General features: G+C 35.6%; 1 long non-coding RNA gene across 16 annotated transcripts in view; it reads left to right on the top strand.

Moving 5' to 3' along the window:
• LOC143256134 (uncharacterized) overlaps positions 1–22,290 on the top strand; it is a 34,548-nt gene that overhangs the window by 4,705 nt on the left and 7,553 nt on the right. For 2 of the 16 annotated variants that reach the window (XR_013031166.1, XR_013031173.1), the window contains exons 2-4: positions 4,373–4,483; positions 15,858–15,952; positions 20,230–20,322. This is a non-coding gene — a long non-coding RNA (uncharacterized LOC143256134). Of the gene's footprint in view, positions 1–4,372; positions 4,484–11,414; positions 11,862–15,857; positions 15,953–20,229; positions 20,323–22,290 lie in introns of those variants that run through there. The other 14 variants (XR_013031167.1, XR_013031174.1, XR_013031169.1 and 11 more) reach the window with 13 other exon arrangements.

Here is a 22,290-nt window from a genome sequence, read left to right as displayed (position 1 = left end):
AGGGTGAGCCGAAATTGTTTTTTGTAAATAGAACTGATCCTGTTTCTGCTCTAGTTGTGAAGATCTCTGAAAGTGCATTTGGTTTTATCATTCATTTTTAAACTTAAAAGTTCTGTGAAACATCTTAATCTTTTGGAAGAACTTAAATTTCTGTTGTTGGAAGATGTCATCAACGAATCAGAAATGGAAGATCTTAGTATTCAAATCCACTGTAGGAAGTGCTTCACTTTTGGAATACTCTGTGAAGATATTACATAGAATTGGGAATGGAGGTAACCCAAAGCCATTCTATATATTTTATCTGTAATATTGTTATATGAATAGGTAAAAATTATTTTCACTGGAGAGATAAAAAAAATGTGGACAAACATAGGAATTAAATACTGACATGGGTAATTTTCTTGTTTCGGAAGTCTGCTGGTAATTTTCTTGCTTTGGATGTCTGCTGGTTCATTGACTGTTACATTTGCAACAAAAAAAATGAATATAAAAACTGACCATTTTGTCTTTGTTACAGTTTTTTGTTTTATTAATGAAATATATATTATTCAGAATGTATGACAAAGAGAAATTCCCTGGAGAAGGAGACAGATGTTCTACTAATCACTTTGATAACAGATGAGAAACAGTTATAGATCTAGGAGGGCAGCTGTCCTTGTGAATTGTTAGCAACCTGTACACATTAGCAGAAAAGAATTTATCCATTTAAATATTTTTAAAATGTCTGGATAATTTAATGGATAGCGAGTTAGTCATTGTGTAACTATTTTCATCTTTTAGTTACTCCTTCAGTTTTGTAAGTAAATGTGTCCAGAATGAATTTTTTTTTTATCAGGTTTGGTCACTACAATATTCTTAGACTTTTGTAATTACCCTGATGATTTTATGAAATAATGAGGAATTTCTAAGTATTTTTTTTTTTCTATTGTGAAAGAATGCGGTAGTTATACAACCACATAAGAAATTCTAACCAATTTAACAATATCTGGTATCAAGTCATGGCAAAGGTTAGCATTTTCGAGAGAAAACAGTGGACCATAACTTAACAGAATTACAATATTTGTCTGTGGTTGGGAAGGTTTTCACTGCATACTTCTGAAGTTTAGTTTGAAATGAATCTTTCTGGTACCATTTGATGTTAAAGAGCTTGGAACTTCTGCTATAAACAAAGAGTATATGTATATATCCTACAAACAAATGTTGGATTAAAGAAGCTATGTGAAAAGTTTGAAACTTGTATCCTTATAAATTTAGGGTAATTCAACAACAATGGATACTACCTGGTATTGTGTATTACCATCTGTTATATGAAGAATTGATGATACAGGTGTCTTGATTTCTTTGTACTGAATTTTAAAGATTTGAAATATACAGGGTAGACTCCACTTAAGACATTTTCTTTTCTAACAGGGAGATTGGCTTGTGGAGTGAGTTACATATTTGGTGTTTTTACTTTTCTCTTACTTAACACGTAAAAATGTTTACACAGGATTTGAAGAATGTTTCATGAATGGTACTAATTTATTTATAATGAGTTGTAATTTGTAGTGAAGGCTGGAACTTCATGATATCTAAAAGAAAAATCAATAATTTCCTGGAATATAAAAAGTGGGCTCAAGTTTATATTTTATCTTAAGGTTGGTGAACAAGAACTAGCCTTGAAAGATCAAACAACTTATCATGTTTTATTGATATTAACTTCGTGTAACGTTAAGAATTTTTCTTTTGTTTTGCCAAATATCTTTACTGATTACTTAAATTATGGCTTATCATAATTTCCAAATCTCAAACCAGGACAGTTTTCTATTTTTATTATAGGTACTGGCACTGGTATAATAAAGAAGTGCTTTCATAACCTAACTCCTCTTAAGCTTTAATGCTGCCACAAAAAAAAAAAGGAATACTGGTAGTTTATATCTCTAACATTTAATTTCAGCAAGACAAGGAACATCAAAATTTCATTAATTTTTCACTGAACACTTTATTTTGTGACTATTCATATTTTTCACTTGAGTGAACTTTCTTCAGAAAATCTTTATTAGTTTTTATTTTTTCAAAGAACTCGCTGCAGTTCAAGTCAACAATGAGTTTACAATGCAACAGTCCTTTTACTGTTGATTCATTCATTCTACTTCTTTCTTGAGACCAAATGCTATTCATCACTGAAAATACTCTTTCAACAGAGACCAGAAGTGCCTGGTAAACAAAAAATGTACTCCATAACTTGCCTGAGATTAGGTACAGAAATACTTTGACCTTTGAACTGGTTGAAAACCCTTTTTTTTTTTCACGACCTATTTCTTTTGTTTTCCACTCGTCACATTTTGATGATTTAACAAGAACAACTTCATCAAACTGATCGTCAACATTGACTGCAGCATTTCCAAGGTTTCATTAGTTTTTCCAGCAGCTGCTTCTGTGTCAACCCATATAGAAACAGCTTTTTACCCAAACAAAGTATTCCCCACCACTAAAACTGTTTTCCCACAGCTCAATATAAGACAGGCAGCAGTCATAAAAACTGGTAACAATATAAGACATGCAGCAGTCATAAAAACTGGTAACAATATAAGACAGGCAGCATAAAACCTGGTAACAATATAAGACAGGCAGCGGTCATAAAAACTGGTAACAATATAAGACAGGCAGCGGTCATAAAAACTGGTAAATTCTTTCCTAATCAAGTCTACCTGACATCCTCCCTCTTCCTTTAGTACACTTGAGTATTTTTTTTGCACCAAGGGGAATAAAGTTATCTTGTGTTTCTTTCAGGTTGGTTTTCAACTTATTGAGTTCTGCAACGATATCACTTCCAGTTGCTTTTGTTTTCTCCATGGTTAAATTCACTTTGTTCAACAAGCCTGGTTGTCCATGAACAAACATTAGATACATTTCTCCACATTTATTCTAAAAAAATCTTATCAACAATGGGCACTCTTCTTGTGATAAAAAATATTTCTTCAATCCTTCATAAATCTGGAGAATTCTCTCAACAGCTGGTAACAAAGACAGAAATTGTGTATTTCCATATTGGAGAACCTTCTTGTACTCAGTTTCTACAAACTCACAGAATTATTTTAGGTGTGCAACTTGCATAGTGTAAATACAGAAATACTTGTAAATTTTGACCACCAAGCTTTCCACTTCAGTAGAAAGGACATCAACTGCAGTTTGGAGACTGTTATGTACAATATGAGCACCACAACCGACACCCACAATATTTCTGCCAAGTTTCTTTTTCAATCGACTATATAAGTTGTTTTTTCGCTTTCTCTTTACAAAATTTGTATTGCACTTGTCACCACAATAAGAAACATTTTTTTTTGATAAATCATGTTTTTTTTAAGTGAACACCAAGCAATTTGTCAAAATTTCTGATGTCACTACAGAAACCACTGAAATCTAAAAGTTTTACTTTCAATCTTTCCTCTGGCAAAAAAATATTGCCCCATGACAGGTATAATTTTGGTATATTTTTGGTTTGGAGCATCTGCTGTAAGTGAAACAAATTGGACCTCCATTAAATCTTTCTTCAATTCCTCTGGTGCTGAAGGAACAATTGTATTCAAAATTATAGCCTCATTCTTTGTTCTGGTAGAACTGAACTTTGGTTCAAATAACGTTTCTGTCATTTTGGAAGAGCAATCAACTGTTTTAAAGCTTATGTTATAGAGAGCACTGTGATAAACAAAGGTTGCTTCTTTGGCAGCTCTTAAGTCACTTTTCAGACACGCGTTTTTTGAAGAACACATCAACTCTTGAAATTTGAGCAGTTACTGAAAGACTAGCTGCATGTTTAGCACTTTTTAAATGATCTTTTATGTCTGAGCAGCCACCATGTGAAATAGAGAACTCAGATGAACACTGCAAACATTTGACTCTGTTCTTGACACAATTTTTTTTCAAGAATGGATATTCTTTCTACAATTCACTGTTGAATGTGCACTTTCGTTTACCAGCTTTGGGCATTATGATTAAGATTAATTTCTAAAATGAAAGAACGAAAATAATTCATCATGTACCATATGACTAATATAATAAATACTGTAATAAATAAAGCAATCACAAAGCACAAACAATTGCTCAAATAAAGTTTTGCATATGCTGCCGTTCCCCACTTGTGCAGCTGCTATTAATGCATGTACCCTCAATAGTAGCCCACTGATGAATCATTATACTTGTACATGTACCGTATCAGCTGTCTGTGAGTTTAATTTCGTATGATACGATACCTTTTAAAATTTGCATGCTATAGCACTATGGCTTCCTCTACCCATCAACTAATAAAATTAAAACTTAAAAATTATTTTATGTCAACACCAAGTAAGTACTCTATGCAGATTTTAACATTTTCCATTTGTCCTTTTTGAAGTTTAAGCCTTTCCATTGAAAACTGGAACATCCTGAGGCAATTCAGGGTCAACCAGGACAAATTAGTAAACTGGACAGGACACTAGGACAGACCCCTCAAACTTGGATAATGGTAAGCCTACTTAAAAATATAGGAAAAAGAACAACAAAAAAAGTGAAAGAAGTCTTTTCAGCCCATCAAGGTCACCCATCACAAACAATCAGAACACTAGAATCAGTTTCATTTTAGTCCTTTATGTTTATTTGCCTATCCAAGAAAAAAATCCTTTTAAGTAATTCATATATACTTCGATCAGCAAACCATTTCATTTGTCCACAAAATAGATACTGTTGCAGAACACATTATCACAGAACACTAACGTTGCTTTGTGTAATACACAACTTTTGTAAGGTCTTCACAAACATGGTGATATGGGCAAATGTGACACCTTTAATTCACATCAGGCATCTTTCTTGGATACACAGTATGTAGTTTAGAGTACTGTTCTTGAAACATCATAAACATGTCAGTGGAAACCTAAAGTATGATAGTAGTAATAATGTGTGATTACTTGACCCTGAGGAAGAAAGGTCAACCTTTCAAAACCACTTGGGTTGTAGTTTTGTACCTTTTATACAAAAATCACTGAAAGTGTCCTTTTTTATTTTATAAACAATTACTGTGTATTAAAGGATTTAATGCTAATAGCATTCCTTTTTTAAAGGCAGGTGTTATAAATTGTCACATTGATTATAGGTGTATTATTCTCACATCAATTGGGAAATATTTTGGAATGTCTGATGAAAGGTGCTTAATAAAGTCATTAAACAAGATTTAGAATTTTATTGGATAGTCAACATGGTTTCATTAAGAGGAAATCTTTTGATATTCTTTGAAAAATTACTGCTCATATAGACGAGGCTAAGGGTGTAGATTTGTTGTATCAGGATTTTCAGAAAGTATTTGACAAGGTGTTATGTATATGGCTTGTAAAAATTATCTCTATTGGGGGACAAGTTAGCAAATTGTATAGAAAAGTGGCTGATGGGAGAAAGCAGAGAGTTGTCATAAATGGAACTCAGTCAAAGTGGATTGATATCACAAGTGGTGTACCACATGGCTCAGTCTTAGAACCTGTACACTTTTTAAGTTGCTTGAATGACATAAATAAAGGAATGATTAATAATTTTAAATTTACTGATGATATTAAGGTTATGTGCTGTTGGCCATGAGAAAGATACTGTTGTTTTACAAAAGGATTTCGATTAATTTTAATTAAATATTATTTAGATCAGAATAATGTTATCATTATTATGAAAGTAAGAGATCTTGGTGTAACAGTTGATCAGTCTCTTAAACCATCCAAGCAGTGTGCTGTTACTAGTGGTAGGGCAAATAAGAATTTAGGTTGTATCTACAGAAATATTGAATATAAGTCTAAAGAGGTAAGGCATTGAATTGTTGAAAAGTGTTCAGAGAAGGGTTACTAGAATGATCCCTGGGATGAAGGGGTTGTCATATGAGGAGAGGTTGAAATCTCTCAAATTCATTTCTCTTGAAAAAAAAAAAGTTAGGGAGGATCTGGTTGAGGTGTTTAAGATTGTAAAGGGAATTAATAGTGTCAGTGCATCACATTTTTTTCATATTTAACAGTGAGAATAGTAGGACTAGGGAAAACAATTATAAATATTAGGCATGGTAGGAGTCATCTTCACATGATACAGTCTCGTTTTTCTAACAGGTTGGTTCGCCTTTGGAATGGATTGCCTTCAAATTTTGTGGTGGTAGTAAACTTAAGTGAGTTCAAGAGAAAGCTTAATAATGATATGAATGTTAAAGACTGGCTTTGATGGTTTTTGTTATTTATTTTTTAATTAATAGTTTTAGTTTAGATTGTGCAGAATGGTCAGTCTCTTCTCACTTGTTGGTTCTATAGCTCCTTATGATGTGAGAGAAAATGCTGTGAGACAGATATAGCTTTGTTAAACATGTTTACTGATAACATCAATAATAATGTGAAAAGAACAAATGATGTTTAACACAAAATATCCTGATGATGACCTGGTCAAGATATGCACAGTTTAATGTTCATGATTTATTGACTCAGCCAATTATTTCTGTATTCTAGTCCCCTTTTTGTGATTGGTCAGTTACAGAGAATATGCATTGTATATACATACAGCTCAAGTACTTTTGGAATAAATTCTAAACAACCTCATATGATAATTTACCATCCTACAGAAGCCTCACTTGTGAAAGGCCTGTTCTTGTCTCATGATTAGGGTAATAGACAAATCAATCTCATTTGTGTTTCCTATTCCTTCTCCACCAATTACTGTGTTTTTGTTTCATCTTTATCTTGTTCTGAGTACTGTTATCTCTTATTCCACCTGTCACAAATCAACTGCATATGACACCATAAAATCTCTCATTTTTGCAGAGCTTGAGTTACTATGAACAGATGCAACCCTGAATTATCACACTGCACTTAAACAAATACGAGATTTCTTTTTGTTTTCCTGGTTCTATTGATAGCACAAAAAACAACAAAATTTATATAATGCCAGTACTTCAGAAAAGTGTATAGTATAGGTGCACCTGTAAACCAGACACTATACTTGCTACTATATTTGCATCTCCTGTGTATAGGTGCACCTGTAAACCAGACACTATACTTGCTACTATATTTGCATCTCCTGTGTATAGGTGCACCTGTAAACCAGACACTATACTTGCATCTCCTGTGTATAGGTGTGCCTGTAAACCAGACACTATACTTGCATCTCCTGTGTATAGGTGTGCCTGTAAACCAGACACTAAACTTGCATCTCCTGTGTATAGGTGCCTGTAAACCAGACACTATACTTGCATCTCCTGTGTATAGGTGCCCTGTAAACCAGACACTATACTTGCATCTCCTGTGTATAGGTGCACCTGTAAACCAGACACTATACTTGCATCTCCTGTGTATAGGTGCACCTGTAAACCAGACACTATACTTGCATCTCCTGTGTATAGGTGCACCTGTAAACCAGACACTATACTTGCATCTCCTGTGTATAGGTGCACCTGTAAACCAGACACTATACTTGCATCTCCTGTGTATAGGTGCACCTGTAAACCAGACACTATACTTGCATCTCCTGTGTATAGGTGCACCTGTAAACCAGACACTATACTTGCATCTCCTGTGTATAGGTGCACCTGTAAACCAGACACTATACTTGCATCTCCTGTGTATAGGTGCACCTGTAAACCAGACACAATATTTGCATCTCCTGTGTATAGGTGCACTTGTAAACCAGACACTATATTTGCATCTCCTGTGTATAGGTGCACTTGTAAACCAGACACTATATTTGCATCTCCTGTGTATAGGTGCACCTGTAAACCAGACACTATATTTGCATCTCCTGTGTATAGGTGCACCTGTAAACCAGACACTATACTTGCATCTCCTGTGTATAGGTGCACCTGTAAACCAGACACTATACTTGCATCTCCTGTGTATAGGTGCACCTGTAAACCAGACACTATACTTGCATCTCCTGTGTATAGGTGCACCTGTAAACCAGACACAATATTTGCATCTCCTGTGTATAGGTGCATCTGTAAACCAGCCACTATATTTGCATCTCCTGTGTATAGGTGCACCTGTAAACCAGACACTATACTTGCTACTATATTTGCATCTCCTGTGTATAGGTGTGCCTGTAAACCAGACACTAAACTTGCATCTCCTGTGTATAGGTGTGCCTGTAAACCAGACACTAAACTTGCATCTCCTGTGTATAGGTGCGCCTGTAAACCAGACACTAAACTTGCATCTCCTGTGTATAGGTGCCTGTAAACCAGACACTAAACTTGCATCTCCTGTGTAAAGGTGCGCCTGTAAACCAGACACTATACTTGCATCTCCTGTGTATAGGTGCGCCTGTAAACCAGACACTAAACCTGCATCTCCTGTGTATAGGTGCACCTGTAAACCAGACACTATACTTGCATCTCCTGTGTATAGGTGCACCTGTAAACCAGCCACTATATTTGCATCTCCTGTGTATAGGTGCACCTGTAAACCAGACACTATACTTGCTACTATATTTGCATCTCCTGTGTATAGGTGTGCCTGTAAACCAGACACTAAACTTGCATCTCCTGTGTATAGGTGTGCCTGTAAACCAGACACTAAACTTGCATCTCCTGTGTATAGGTGCGCCTGTAAACCAGACACTAAACTTGCATCTCCTGTGTATAGGTGCGCCTGTAAACCAGACACTAAACTTGCATCTCCTGTGTAAAGGTGCGCCTGTAAACCAGACACTATACTTGCATCTCCTGTGTATAGGTGCGCCTGTAAACCAGACACTAAACCTGCATCTCCTGTGTATAGGTGCGCCTGTAAACCAGACACTATACTTGCATCTCCTGTGTATAGGTGCACCTGTAAACCAGACACTATACTTGCATCTCCTGTGTATAGGTGCACCTGTAAACCAGCCACTATATTTGCATCTCCTGTGTATAGGTGCACCTGTAAACCAGCCACTATATTTGCATCTCCTGTGTATAGGTGCACCTGTAAACCAGACACAATATTTGCATCTCCTGTGTATAGGTGCACCTGTAAACCAGCCACTATATTTGCATCTCCTGTGTATAGGTGCACCTGTAAACCAGCCACTATATTTGCATCTCCTGTGTATAGGTGCACCTGTAAACCAGACACAATATTTGCATCTCCTGTGTATAGGTGCACCTGTAAACCAGACACAATATTTGCATCTCCTGTGTATAGGTGCACCTGTAAACCAGCCACTATATTTGCATCTCCTGTGTACAGGTGCACCTGTAAACCAGCTACCATACTTGCATCTCCTGTGTACAGGTGCACCTGTAAACCAGCTACCATACTTGCATCTCCTGTGTACAGGTGCACCTGTAAACCAGCTACCATACTTGCATCTCCTGTGTACAGGTGCACCTGTAATCCAGCTACCATACTTGCATCTCCTGTGTACAGGTGCACCTGTAAACCAGCTACCATACTTGCATCTCCTGTGTACAGGTGCACCTGTAAACCAGCTACCATACTTGCATCTCCTGTGTACAGGTGCACCTGTAATCCAGCTACCATACTTGCATCTCCTGTGTACAGGTGCACCTGTAAACCAGCTACCATACTTGCATCTCCTGTGTACAGGTGCACCTGTAAACCAGCTACCATACTTGCATCTCCTGTGTACAGGTGCACCTGTAAACCAGCTACCATACTTGCATCTCCTGTGTACAGGTGCACCTGTAAACCAGCTACCATACTTGCATCTCCTGTGTACAGGTGCACCTGTAAACCAGCTACCATACTTGCATCTCCTGTGTACAGGTGCACCTGTAAACCAGCTACCATACTTGCATCTCCTGTGTACAGGTGCACCTGTAAACCAGCTACCATACTTGCATCTCCTGTGTATAGGTGCACCTGTAAACCAGCTACCATACTTGCATCTCCTGTGTATAGGTGCACCTGTAAACCAGCTACCATACTTGCATCTCCTGTGTATAGGTGCACCTGTAAACCAGACACTATACTTGCATCTCCTGTGTATAGGTGCACCTGTAAACCAGCCACTATACTTGCATCTCCTGTGTATAGGTGCACCTGTAAACCAGCCACTATACTTGCATCTCCTGTGTATAGGTGCACCTGTAAACCAAACACTATACTTGCATCTCCTGTGTATAGGTGCGCCTGTAAACCAGACACTATACTTGCATCTCCTGTGTATAGGTGCGCCTGTAAACCAGACACTATACTTGCATCTCCTGTGTATAGGTGCGCCTGTAAACCAGACACTATACTTGCATCTCCTGTGTATAGGTGCGCCTGTAAACCAGCCACTATACTTGCATCTCCTGTGTATAGGTGCGCCTGTAAACCAGCCATAAAACGTGCGTCTACTATGTTCACTCACCTTGGCTTTGTGATGCCACGTCTCTGGATTCGTAACGTTTCACAATTGGCTTTAGTATCTGGTCTTCGTGTTTTGTGTTATATTAGTGTGGTTTCATTTCTACCACTTGCACCTTTGTAAATAGAAACTTTTGATAATCTGTTATCCGCGAGAGACGCCGGTATGTTTGCTTTCACTGTCACTACATGGCTGGTCGTCTCTGGTAGGAATGCTAGTTTCAACAGATAGAGAATGAGATAAGCAATAACCTGCTAGGAGGTGCTTTGTTGGCGGATCACTTCGGTCCTGTTATACCCATTTGTTCTCTCCTATGGCCTAGGTCATGGTATTACGCGTTATTCACTTGTATTTTGGCCCAGCCCTCGGACTTTGAGGACCTACCAGTGGTCCTTGCGTGTGTTTATGTCTAACATTTTCCATAAACCTTAAACAGTAAACGCTTTGGAAAAGACATCTTGTATGCGTTTACAAACACCTAAAAAACGCAATACAAACTTTAGTTTCTAATAATATACAACTGCTTAAATGTGGCGTTTAATTGTGTTTTTTTTTCCGTTTGTTCTAATAAACCACAAAAATGACCAACGACATCGATTTTTAAGAGCTAATCTTTCTTTTCCCTCTTATCTTTTGTTTGAAACAAGAACCAAATAATGTTTAATATTTCTTCCTCTCCAAATGCATGTATTTTAGTAAATACGTGCCAAGTGACCATAATTCACGAAACCAATACGTGTTTGTTCTACCCCCTTACCTTTAAATGTACGCGTAGTGACTGCTGTTTCTTACGAACTGCAAGGTCATGTTTTATCGCAAGGAGATTCTATTACCACCTAGTTGTTCAATTATTTAACTAGAAAACCACAGAGAGGCTAGCTTCATTATGTGAACGATTTCACAGTCGCATTGATCTGATCCCTTCCATTTATTCTTTAGAACTGTTGTTGTTTGCTAATTATCGTTTGGTCTTATGCGTTTAAGCCTTGTTTGTGTGAGTGTGTGTTGTAATTGTTCACCGTTAACAGTAGTAGTTTGCAATCTGCAGTGGTGCTTGGAAAACTCGAAAGCTTTTCGGTGTCGGACACAATTTCTTCTGTGGGTTTGAAATCACTGAGTACTGGTGTAGCGTTTTGAGCAGACAGACGCGTTGAGTTTCCTCGCCGTGTGGCTTGTTTGCCTTGAGCGATAAGGAGGTTTCCGGTGCCTGGCGTCTCTTATCGCTAAGCGAGCGGACACAGCTTTTCGGAAGTGTGTAACAGAGGCAGGGATTTCGGCGCCGCTTCCCGGTGTGGGACGTACCTGACTTCGGCACGATTTACCACACACCAGTAACAACAGGATTCCACGGAACATTCTCTTCGCTTTCCACTTCTTTCGTCCATTGCTATGAATAATAAGTTAGTAATAACAACATAAACAACTTTAAGCACAGAAGTATCCCATCTGTTTTATTAGAGCACTGTTGTAACGTGTTAAAAGTTACTTCTGGTTAAACTGAAAGAAACAGGTGTTTGTGCACTTTCCTCAGATTCTGGAACGTTGTAAGTAAAGAATATTTTGTTTCGGGTGCAACGTTTTGAGTTAAAGTAATATAAGTAAACAGATAACGTATTCAGTTTTGTGGACAATTATTTTGTACTTATAAAATAGTGAAGAACTTTAGGCTTAAAGTTGTTACCCAGTTCAGCACAAGAGAAACTTGGGGGTAGATTTTTTTAGGGTTTTTGTTTTCTTCTTTAGGTTATTTGTAAGCTTGATGGCGTGTTATCGAAATAGTGTACATTATTTTTAAATAATTGAAATTGTTTTGTCATAATATCTCTGGGAAAGGGTCAGAGGTAAGGCGACCAGTTAGTAGAAACGTACTGCCCACACTAAGGGATTGACTGTCACTCACATAACGAACCCACAGCTTCAAGTGCGGGAAATCTTGAAGTATCCCGGAGATTCGAACCCTGCTCTTCGTCTCTAAACTAGAGAGATATAACACAGGCCATTCCGTGGCTGAATTTGTTATTTGGTTTTATAGAAAAGCGTTGTATGTCTTATTAAAAGTTAAAAATATTTTAAAAGGTTTACATATTTCACGAGCAGTGGCGTATTAGGTGGGGGATAGAACGGGCTCATGGTCTTAATGGTGGCACATTGATAATTTTATTCTATATAAAATTACATGGGATTTAGGGCCCATAAAATATTACTAGCCCTTGAGCTCTTACACAACCTTAAATCCGCTACTGTTTGCAAGTATAGAACAGTTTTAGAGATTAACGTTTAGTGTTTTTTTAGTTTACTTATAAGTCGATCACTGCTTCATTTTGATTGTGTAAGTATTTAGTTCGCTCTTCTACATAGTGTTTTCTCTATCCATACCAGCCGTTATTTTACATATATAATTTTCTCTACAGGTGGGTTTTCTCGTCATCACAGAGTTAGTTGTAATAATATTCCCAATTACAGGGTAATATTGTTCTGTATGAAGAAAGCTTACAATCATAAAGTTATACATATGTTTTTCTTTATAAATTAGAATACGAATTAGGAAATTTATTGATTATGCAAAGACACGCATCCTTTAAAAGTTCGGTCAGGCATGGCCCAGTATAGCGTGCCAGGACTGAGTACACTGCTTGATCACTGTTGTCTCGAAAACACATCTGCACTTTGGGCCTTGGTTTGCACTATTATTCCATCAGACAAGAGTATCCGAAGTTTTGACGGTGGGTCCTGTTGGCAGGCTACCTTTACTGTAGTCAACCAATTTAGAATTAGGGCTGAAGGATCTTTTCTGTTCAATGCACTGCGTCAAATGGAATTTAAATATTTTTGAGTGCAGTTTATAATGCTGATTTTTAAAATTAGGAGAAATGAACTTTTTTTGGCTTGCGAAACAAAGGAAATATTAGTATTACATATTTATCTATGTATTTAAAAGAACTACAAAACGTCAATACGATACAATGTATATAGAGACTAAGAAATTCAGTGTGAAAATTAGAGAATGATTCTTAAATATTTGCTTAAAGAATTATAATTTCCTTGCCTACTACGCCAAGTAAACTTGCAGAGTCAAGTGTTAATCGTATGATTGATTCCACTGTCTCATTTTGCGTGCCTTAACCACATTGTAACAATCTTCAGTTTGCTGCAGATTTCAGAAATATCAGTTAAAATTTGGAGAATTGATTTTCAAAGGAGTAAAACGGAAAATATTTACAATATTTTAGAATATTTAAAATTAAATATATTGTTTGAAATAAACATCAAGTTATTTGCTAATTCATCTAACTTTAACCTCACGTAAACTGACCTAACCAAGCAAAATAAAAACGTATATTTGTATTTCGCAAAATGTTAATTTACACTTATGAACTCAGCATTAAAAACATTTTTTCTAACTGAACGCGGTTCATGAAACAGAAAACACACACAGGTTGGCTATGTTCGAAATAAAATTTTGAAAATTTAACACAAGGAAATTTTGTGAAACTGAAATAAAAGGTCACGTGACTGTTGTTGTGCACGTTATTTCGGAGGGTGAAGTGGCATATCGTACACACACTCAGTTTTTTGGTATAACTGTTCTAATTTGCTTTACGTATGTTATCTGCGCTCTTATTGTTAAACTTACACTTTCTGTGTACGATTTATTATACAACAATTCTATTAAATTGGGAAATACGGATTATTTTATAAAGCGAAAAGTATTTGCATATCAGCATTATTTTTATAACGTATTTTACTGAAAATTGCATTGCTTGGTTTTTGCGGTTAAAGAGTCGGACTATGTATCGGAGGGTCTATAATTCGAGACGTGATATCGTGGGGCATTCTCCACACTTTCATTTGTGTACGCAGTTTAAAAGTGTTACTCAACTCCATTATTCATTTCAATATAATGAATACTTAGCTCTGAAACAAACTTAAATATATTTAAAGTTGATTCTCACTCATTCGCGTTGTGCAAATTTTTACTTGGGGTACAGGGCGGTTAGAATATTTGGCGCCTGTCCTGTGAAAATGGTTTTTTCGGGATCTCCCGTCTCTCTCCACAACAGATTCAATGGCACTTGGAATTAATGTCCCCAATCTTGGCATTGCATATCGGATCTCAGTCACCAGGTGATTCTGTTTACGAGACGTTTGTTTATGATATGTTTGTCGCCTTGCATCTTTGTCTTGAAAGTCATCATAGGCCTTGATCTTCTCTCTGTCTTGAAGACATACAGACATTTCTCAAGTTTTCTTGTCCATCAAATTAGTAGATATGGTCTGTCTTCGAAACTTTATCAATTCCACGAACTCAGCAAAAATGTCATCGCGAACGGTGTGATGTTAATATCTCTAAACACTCCAGTTTGGGAAAATTTTTTTCCTATAAAAACAAAATCCCGTCACGTTTTTTGTAGTTGTTTTTGCTTTCGTTCAGTTCAAAGAGCTGGACAAGCTTCTGGAACACTGGGTGTTGCTGGCAATAGTTCGAAATTAATAACTGCTATAAAACGGAGAGCTATGCGGCTTAAATTTTATTGCTTGTCATCGTTTAAGACTGGACTGTAGGCCTAACGTTCGAATTTTAGTGTGCAAGCGAAATGTTTTGTACCTTTGTTACCAAGTGTGTGCGTAGAATTGTAGGAGTTTTGTTAATGTTATTGTAATACTGGCGTATAGTGCGTCAACATTGATGGGTCAAGTACTACCACCCTTAGTGTACCGTAAACTTACATTTTGTAACTAACTGAAATAAATACATTTAGCTTGACCAACAAAGAGGCAGAAAAGTGTAGTCGAGGCAGTCAAACGTTGTGAAATTTATTTGTAAGCCAATCCACTTAATATCATTCATCAAATGAATTCGTGAAGTATTCGTAATTATTATTAAAACATCAGTTACATTAATAACTTTAATATATAAAAAACCCAGTGCTTTTTGGTAACACTACGTTCTAACTATGACTTTTATGTTATATAGCCAAATATTGTTGAACAATATACTGAAAGTTTAAAATATATAGACAACAAAACTGGAAAAATTATTTGTTGATTTTTTTACAAGTCTCCATTCATTAGAGGTTTGTTTTCATATTACGAATGTCCGTGTTATAACAATAAAATAGCTTAAATCAAAAACTATTTAAGTTTCAAATTAAATCGTTATTTTTTACTTTCATGATAAATTTTATGCTCTTGGCTCGAGATTAGGTGATCCTATACGACGTCTTTAGGCTTGATATACTAATACTCACTACGCTTAGATTACACGGCACTTTCTCACTCATATCCATGTCACTAAAATTGTAATGGGCAGACAGTAATCGAACCATTCAATATGGACAAGTGCATTTTGGTTTAATGAGTACCCTTGCTTTGAGAAATCAAGCGTTACGTACCGTGAAATACACTATCTTGAATATATAAATATGCTCGGATTTTTGTAAAACCAAAATTAATTTATTTCATCCATGCAATTTTTCGATAGCATGTGTGGTCATTATCAGGTACTATTTTGAGTAATTAAGAACACATTTTTATTACAGAATTCATCAGGGTAGCCGAAGGTATTGATACGTCGGAAATCTCCATTATGCTGGTCTGGAACTCTTCTGTTAGAAAAAAGCTACTTTAGTAAGTGGTAGGTGTTATTATTATTTCCACATTTGATTTTTATACTTTTATTTGCATGGTTTGTGTTAGCACTTTAGAAATCAAAGTTATTGAACATCTTTTTAGGCTTTTAAATCTCTCGTTTATAATATTGATTTAAAATTTTGTCATTATATAAAACACTGATTGTTAATGATCTTGTATAAAAAGTCGGTATGTGTCACGTGAAGGTTGATTTCTCGAAATAGAAGTCATAAAAAATGCATTTATACTGATAGATTAGTTTGATTATTGTGTGCACATTACGATTTTACTGACGGGCGTGAAAGGGACCCGTGAGAGAGGGTGTTGTAAAACCTTATCTGTAGTGTATTAAGCCTAAAGTAAAGACGTCGTATGGGATCACCTAATCTCGAGCTAAGTGTATAAAATTTATCATGAAAGTAAAAATATCAATTTAATTTGAAATTTAAATAGTTTTTGATTTAAGCTATTTTTCTGTTATAACACGGACATTCGTAATATGAAAACAAACCTCTAATGAATGGAGACTTGTTAAAATATCAATATTTTTCCAGTTATGTTGTTTATACATAAAATTTTATACTGATTGCATAGACTAACAACAATATTACGTTATACATTTGTTGCCAAGCAACGACACACAAATTCTCTTGTTGTGGCGTAGTGTTATCAAAACACACTGGCTTTTCTGTATATTAGAAGTTGTTAATCTAACAGATTTTTTACCAATAATTATTCTATGAATATGTCACGAATTTATTTGAAGAATGACCTTAATTTTGATTGGCTCGCGAATAAAAGTACCGACGTTTGACTGGTTCGACTGCATTTTTCTACAACTTTGTTGGTTAAACTAAATTTTTAAAATGTTTTTATTTTAGTTATCTATGAAATGTGATAGGGTGTAATATGTGGTGGGGGTGATAGTACTTGACCCGTCAGTTTTGACTTGGCTATACGCTAGTGTTTGTGATATAATACACTTGCTGGTAGCATGGCACAAACCCAAGAATTTTAGTGTACAATTATAATACTGCTAACTGAATAGTTAAATCATCCAAGATGTTTAACAAACTGGTCGCCAGATATCGCTGATGTATATGGTATAATCAACATAGATCGGGATATTTCTCTCAGCTGCATAGCAATTCCTGAACGCGAACTCTCTTCGTGGTTTTGGAACCTATATATATTTATAGGTAAGTGTGTCACGTATATGTATATATACACGTCGAGTTTGTTCAGTAATGATTAAGTTTACAAGTGAAATAACATCTTGGATGATAGAAGAGACAGTAATATTAAATATTACATCTGCGGACGAATGTCAAACATTTTTCTTCGGTGTTTCAGCGTGTAAAAATAAATACCAGACCACATAAGAATTTCACAAACTCTCATTCGATACAGTAACATCATAATGTTATACTGCGCTATTTGTATTCGAATCTCCGAACACTTTTGGTGTGATGAAAATTATTCTTTTTCTTCATTTCTACCATTATTACATGGTAATAGCTGGGAGAGTTTGCCCCTAAAGAAGAAAGGTCCACCTTTCGAAGACAATCGCGTTATAGGGTTTTCATTTCATTATAACAATGTTTTGTTATCGTCGACAATTAAGGTGCTTTCGCAATTATTTTTTATAATTCAAGAAACAACAACGTCACAGAGAATAAGAAAAATCAAGTTTCTACACCTTAGAACGTTGCTCTGTTTTGATAAAGCAACGTACAGGTAAATATACCTGCATGTTACAAGGTAATTTGTCAAAGACACGGTGTTATGTTGTGACATGTGTTCCAAAGAATCGGGTTGTGTGGCTGTACGCGATTAATGAGGTGCGAGGATACGAAGTTATTAAAACTGGGTAACAAGACATTGAGTGTTACATTTATGCAAGTCGGCTATTTTCTACAGACGTTTAGTCTAATGTTGTCAGGGTTCTTTGTTGTTTTTGTACAAAGTAATAAAAAGCAATTTTTGTTTTTGTACTAACTGTTTTTCAAGTTCATTTGTCACAGAATTCATTATCTATAGAAGTAGAGAGGGCATTTTTTTATTGTTACTTATTTGTTATACGATATAATTTTTTAACATGTTCACTCTAGGCTTACAGATACACATCGAAACGTTGATTCACAAAATAACTTTCTTCACAATATAGTTTTTGTTTTTCTGAATATTTTCATTGCCCCAAATGAATGCACAAGACGGCAAGGATTATAAGTTAGGGAGATCGACACTGTGTAGGTGAGACAAGTTAGGCTTAGCGTTCTGTATTCATTTACTAACTGGCAGAGTATCCACGAGATTTTAGACGACGATTTGCTTCCACTTGTATTTGATGCCTTATTTTAACGTATTGTTCTCTATAATTAGCTTTCAGTTTGCTCGCTGTGGCGGCGCCACGGAAGTATTACCCCCTCCCTTCCAAGGTAGGCATTGCAGTTGTCCAATGAGAGAAATCTGGCGCTGCCAATGTTTGCTTGAAACTCGAATATTCGCTGTACAAGACGTAAACAAATCTAATACATTGGTGAAACTATAACGCATATTAGGTGACAGATTCCATGAAGATTTCCGACTTTTACGCAACCTTACTCTCGAAAAAACACATCAACTCTCCGCATCGTGACGGTATTGACGTTGAGTGTACTAGTTTTAACCCCCCCCTTCAAGTTATTATTAGCTTCCGTCTATATTTCTTTGTCACTGTTGTTAAACTTGACACCGTCTATTAAATAGCTAGTTTATCATTTTTCGAACATATGTTTAGTACTTTTCAGTTTACTTTTAACTTCTCAAATCCCATTTTTCTTTTTAATTTCGCGCAAAACTAATTTAACAGAGTAAGACTAGAGGAAAGGCAACTAGTCATCACCACCCACCGCTAACTCTTGGGCTACTCTTACGAACGAATAGTTGTATTGACCGTAATATTATGACGTCCCCACGGCTGAAAGGGTGAGCATGTTTAGTGCGACGGGGATTCGAACCTGCGACCCTCAGATTACAAGTCGAACGCCTTAATCCACCTGGCCAAACCTATTTCTGCAACTTTATACTCGTTTTGTGATTGTTTATGGAACAACTACAACAATGTTGATTATAACAATATTCTTTGTTAACGTGTCCCCCGCTTGTACAGCGGTAAGTCTACGGATTTACAACGCTAAAATTAGGGGTTCAATTCCCTTCGGTAGACTCAGCAGGTAGCTCGAGGTGACTTGGTTATAAGAAACACATCTTTGTTAATGTACTCCACGCAGTACGTACATAATTTAGAATCTTTATTGTGATCTTTCAAGGAATCTGTCTTAGCCTTTTTGCCCGAAACGGTCCAAGTTAATAATAGTTTTTATCATAGACATGTATTTTTATCTTTTTAATTATTTCGTCAGAAAAAAACATTTTGCTTCCTATTACTTTTTTTTTTTTTTTTTCGAAAATAGGATAGGTTAGTTGAGTATTGGGGTGATTGGATTTTTTTGCTGTATACTTTGATCCAGTGGTACTTTTAACTTTCGCGGGTAATTTACACTTAGGCTTACACTGTCTTTTTTATGAAAACGTGGGCATTTGTTAAAAGCAACAGCTAGTATTGTAGTCGCCGGGATGAAATATTTGACCTCGCTCAACTATAATTGGCTGAAAATCTTCACACATCACACCAAGTAACGAACCATAATTGTAGTTTCTTATGACCTTCACCTTGCACAATATGGTAGTAGATTGGTGAAATAATATAATAAAAATAATTGAAGGGTGTTTTTCATTAGTTGTTTTTTGTTTTTTTTTGGAGGGGAAGCGTTTAGAGTGGACATTTTTATGGAGTCGGGTAACAGGAAACAAAACATTGTTTTGGGCTTTTGGCCCTAATGTGCAACCAGTTTAATAATGGTGTAATTAATACGAAATGGTTTTGTGTGTATGAACATTCAAGCGACAACGTTGAAATTTAATCGCGTACAGGAAAATATAAGCTATTGTTTGTATAATTTCTACATATATGAGTGAATGGAAACACAGTAGGAAAGTCACTGTACATATATAGAACGGCCTCATTTTGATTCTCTGTGTAATAATTTGATGGTGCTTGTATCTGCAAATTTTTTGTACTCAGTAATACTTTAATATCTTAATCAGTAATAAAGTTCAGCAACAGTTACATATAATGAGAACCAGTTGAAATTCTTTTCTCGTCAATTTTGTATTTTTCCATAAAATACTTTACGCATCTATTTGATTTGATACTAAAAGGAACGTGTTATTATTTAGGTACACAGAAGAATGTGTAGAGAAAATGTGGGTTGCTATAGAAACTCGAGGTTTCATCTGGTAACAAACTGTAGAAAAAGAGAATCTCTAAATGTAAGTTTTTTGTTCTACTTCTAATAGAGCAAGAAGGTTAACAAATATACAGGTTATAAGTAGTGATATAAACATTTGTTTACCACTTTGTGCAATGAAATTATGTGAAGAGATGTAATTTAAGTACTGTGTATTAAAAAAAACAAGAAAGAAAAATCAGTGGTTTATACACGAACTGTCTCATATTTCTATCTTTGGTCATCTACTGTTGGCTCAGTGGTACGTCAGTATAAAGACTTATGACACTAGAAATTGGGGTTTCAATTCCCCTGGCTGACGCACTACAGGTATCCCATACTTAATGGGCAACTGAATATTTACACCAGTTTTCTGTAGTTATGTTGTGATAAATATTTAAAATAAGTTTAACCAGTACTGGGGAAATTATGCTATACTTTTGTCCCCTTTTAATGGTGAATAATATACTCACTTCCTTCACTAGCTTTCATCAGAATTGTATAATTACAAAAGGTGCATATTCAATGGATCTCTGCTTGTCTTGGCAAGACAGATAGCCACTTTCTGTACTTGGTTCATCTACAGTTTGCAATTGTTGGTTGTTTTGTTTTTATAGTACATGAATTTTGTATCTAATCTACTCCTTGGACAGTTGAACAGAATTGATCCACAACTTTTAAGAAGGTATAGATCAGAACAAATGTGTAAATTGTAAAAATCTTCCTTTGATTTTTCTTCAGTTATCCCACATGAATGGAGCTTGTAAGAAATGTTCATAATGAACTTCTTAGTCTTCTGTGAATTTCCAAAAAAATCTAATCACTATGATTAGGTAAAACTGAATGGAGTGTTTGACTTGTAATTAATTACACATGCTACCACAAAACTCGGATGGTAAACTGGTCCTGTCTGAGGTGGTCCCTTTGTTCAAGAAGTTAAAGTAACACTATAAAACAATTTGCTGCAAACATGCTTGCCAGTAGAAATAAATACAAGACAAAATAAGTCTCACAGAAAGAAATTTTATAAAACAACCTACTGCTATATAATTGTCTGTGGCTATAATTTTTGGTAAAGCACCTCACTAGAAAGTCACATTACATTATTTTTTATTTCCATTACTCTGGGGTATTGAACTTTTAAACATTCACTAAGAAATACAAGCATGAAAAAAATTGCAGAACATATTCCATAACATCAGCATCTTTGCATACATTTAATCCATGTAAGCATTCCCCCTTCAAAATAATTTATATAAATAACTGACTTCAAACTTTGAAAACACTATTTTTATTGTTGACTCGAAAAATCATTTATAAAGATGATGGTACTGTACTAGATACTTCAGGTTTTTAAAGTTAAAAGAGGAGTTTATATTTTTCAAACTTCTTTAAAAAATATATAATTACAAATATAGACATACAGAAGTATTATTTGACTTTTGTTTTTCTCTGATTTATTTAGTCTGTTGAGCAGTGTTTGCCCTCTTTTTTACATGAAGTCTAGGTCTGATGCTGGTTATTGAAATATTATTCTTGAAATAATTTAAACAGATTCTCTTCCACTTGGAACAAATATTCTGTGCAACAGTTCTTTACTGTTCATAACTGTAGTAAAACAACAATTCTGAAGCTATGTGAGACCAGTGGTTTAGATGTACTAATGTTGCTTTTGTTTTCATTGTGTTATATATTATTGATCAGTGTACATTTGGTTTTATTGAACTGTTATTTAATTCATAACTAAAGATATTGATGTTAATACCAGCGTTGTGTTCTTCCTTAAGGCAGTGCTATGTTACATTTGTTTTTGTACTTTGAACCACTGCAGGAAGTTCCAGTAGGTAGTTTACTTCTGTGCTTTCATCTTTTTTTAGGCTCAGCATGGCCAGGTGGTTGAGGCACTCCACTTGTAATCCCAGGGTCACAAGTTCAAATCCCTGTCCCACCAAACATGCTCACCCTTTTAGTCATGGGGGTATTTATAATGTGACAGTCAATCCCACTATTG

This window comes from Tachypleus tridentatus, chromosome 7 (assembly GCF_004210375.1).
Source record: "Tachypleus tridentatus isolate NWPU-2018 chromosome 7, ASM421037v1, whole genome shotgun sequence".
NCBI classification, from domain to species: Eukaryota; Metazoa; Arthropoda; class Merostomata; order Xiphosura; family Limulidae; genus Tachypleus; species Tachypleus tridentatus.
This window is presented reverse-complemented; position numbering and strand designations above follow the sequence as displayed.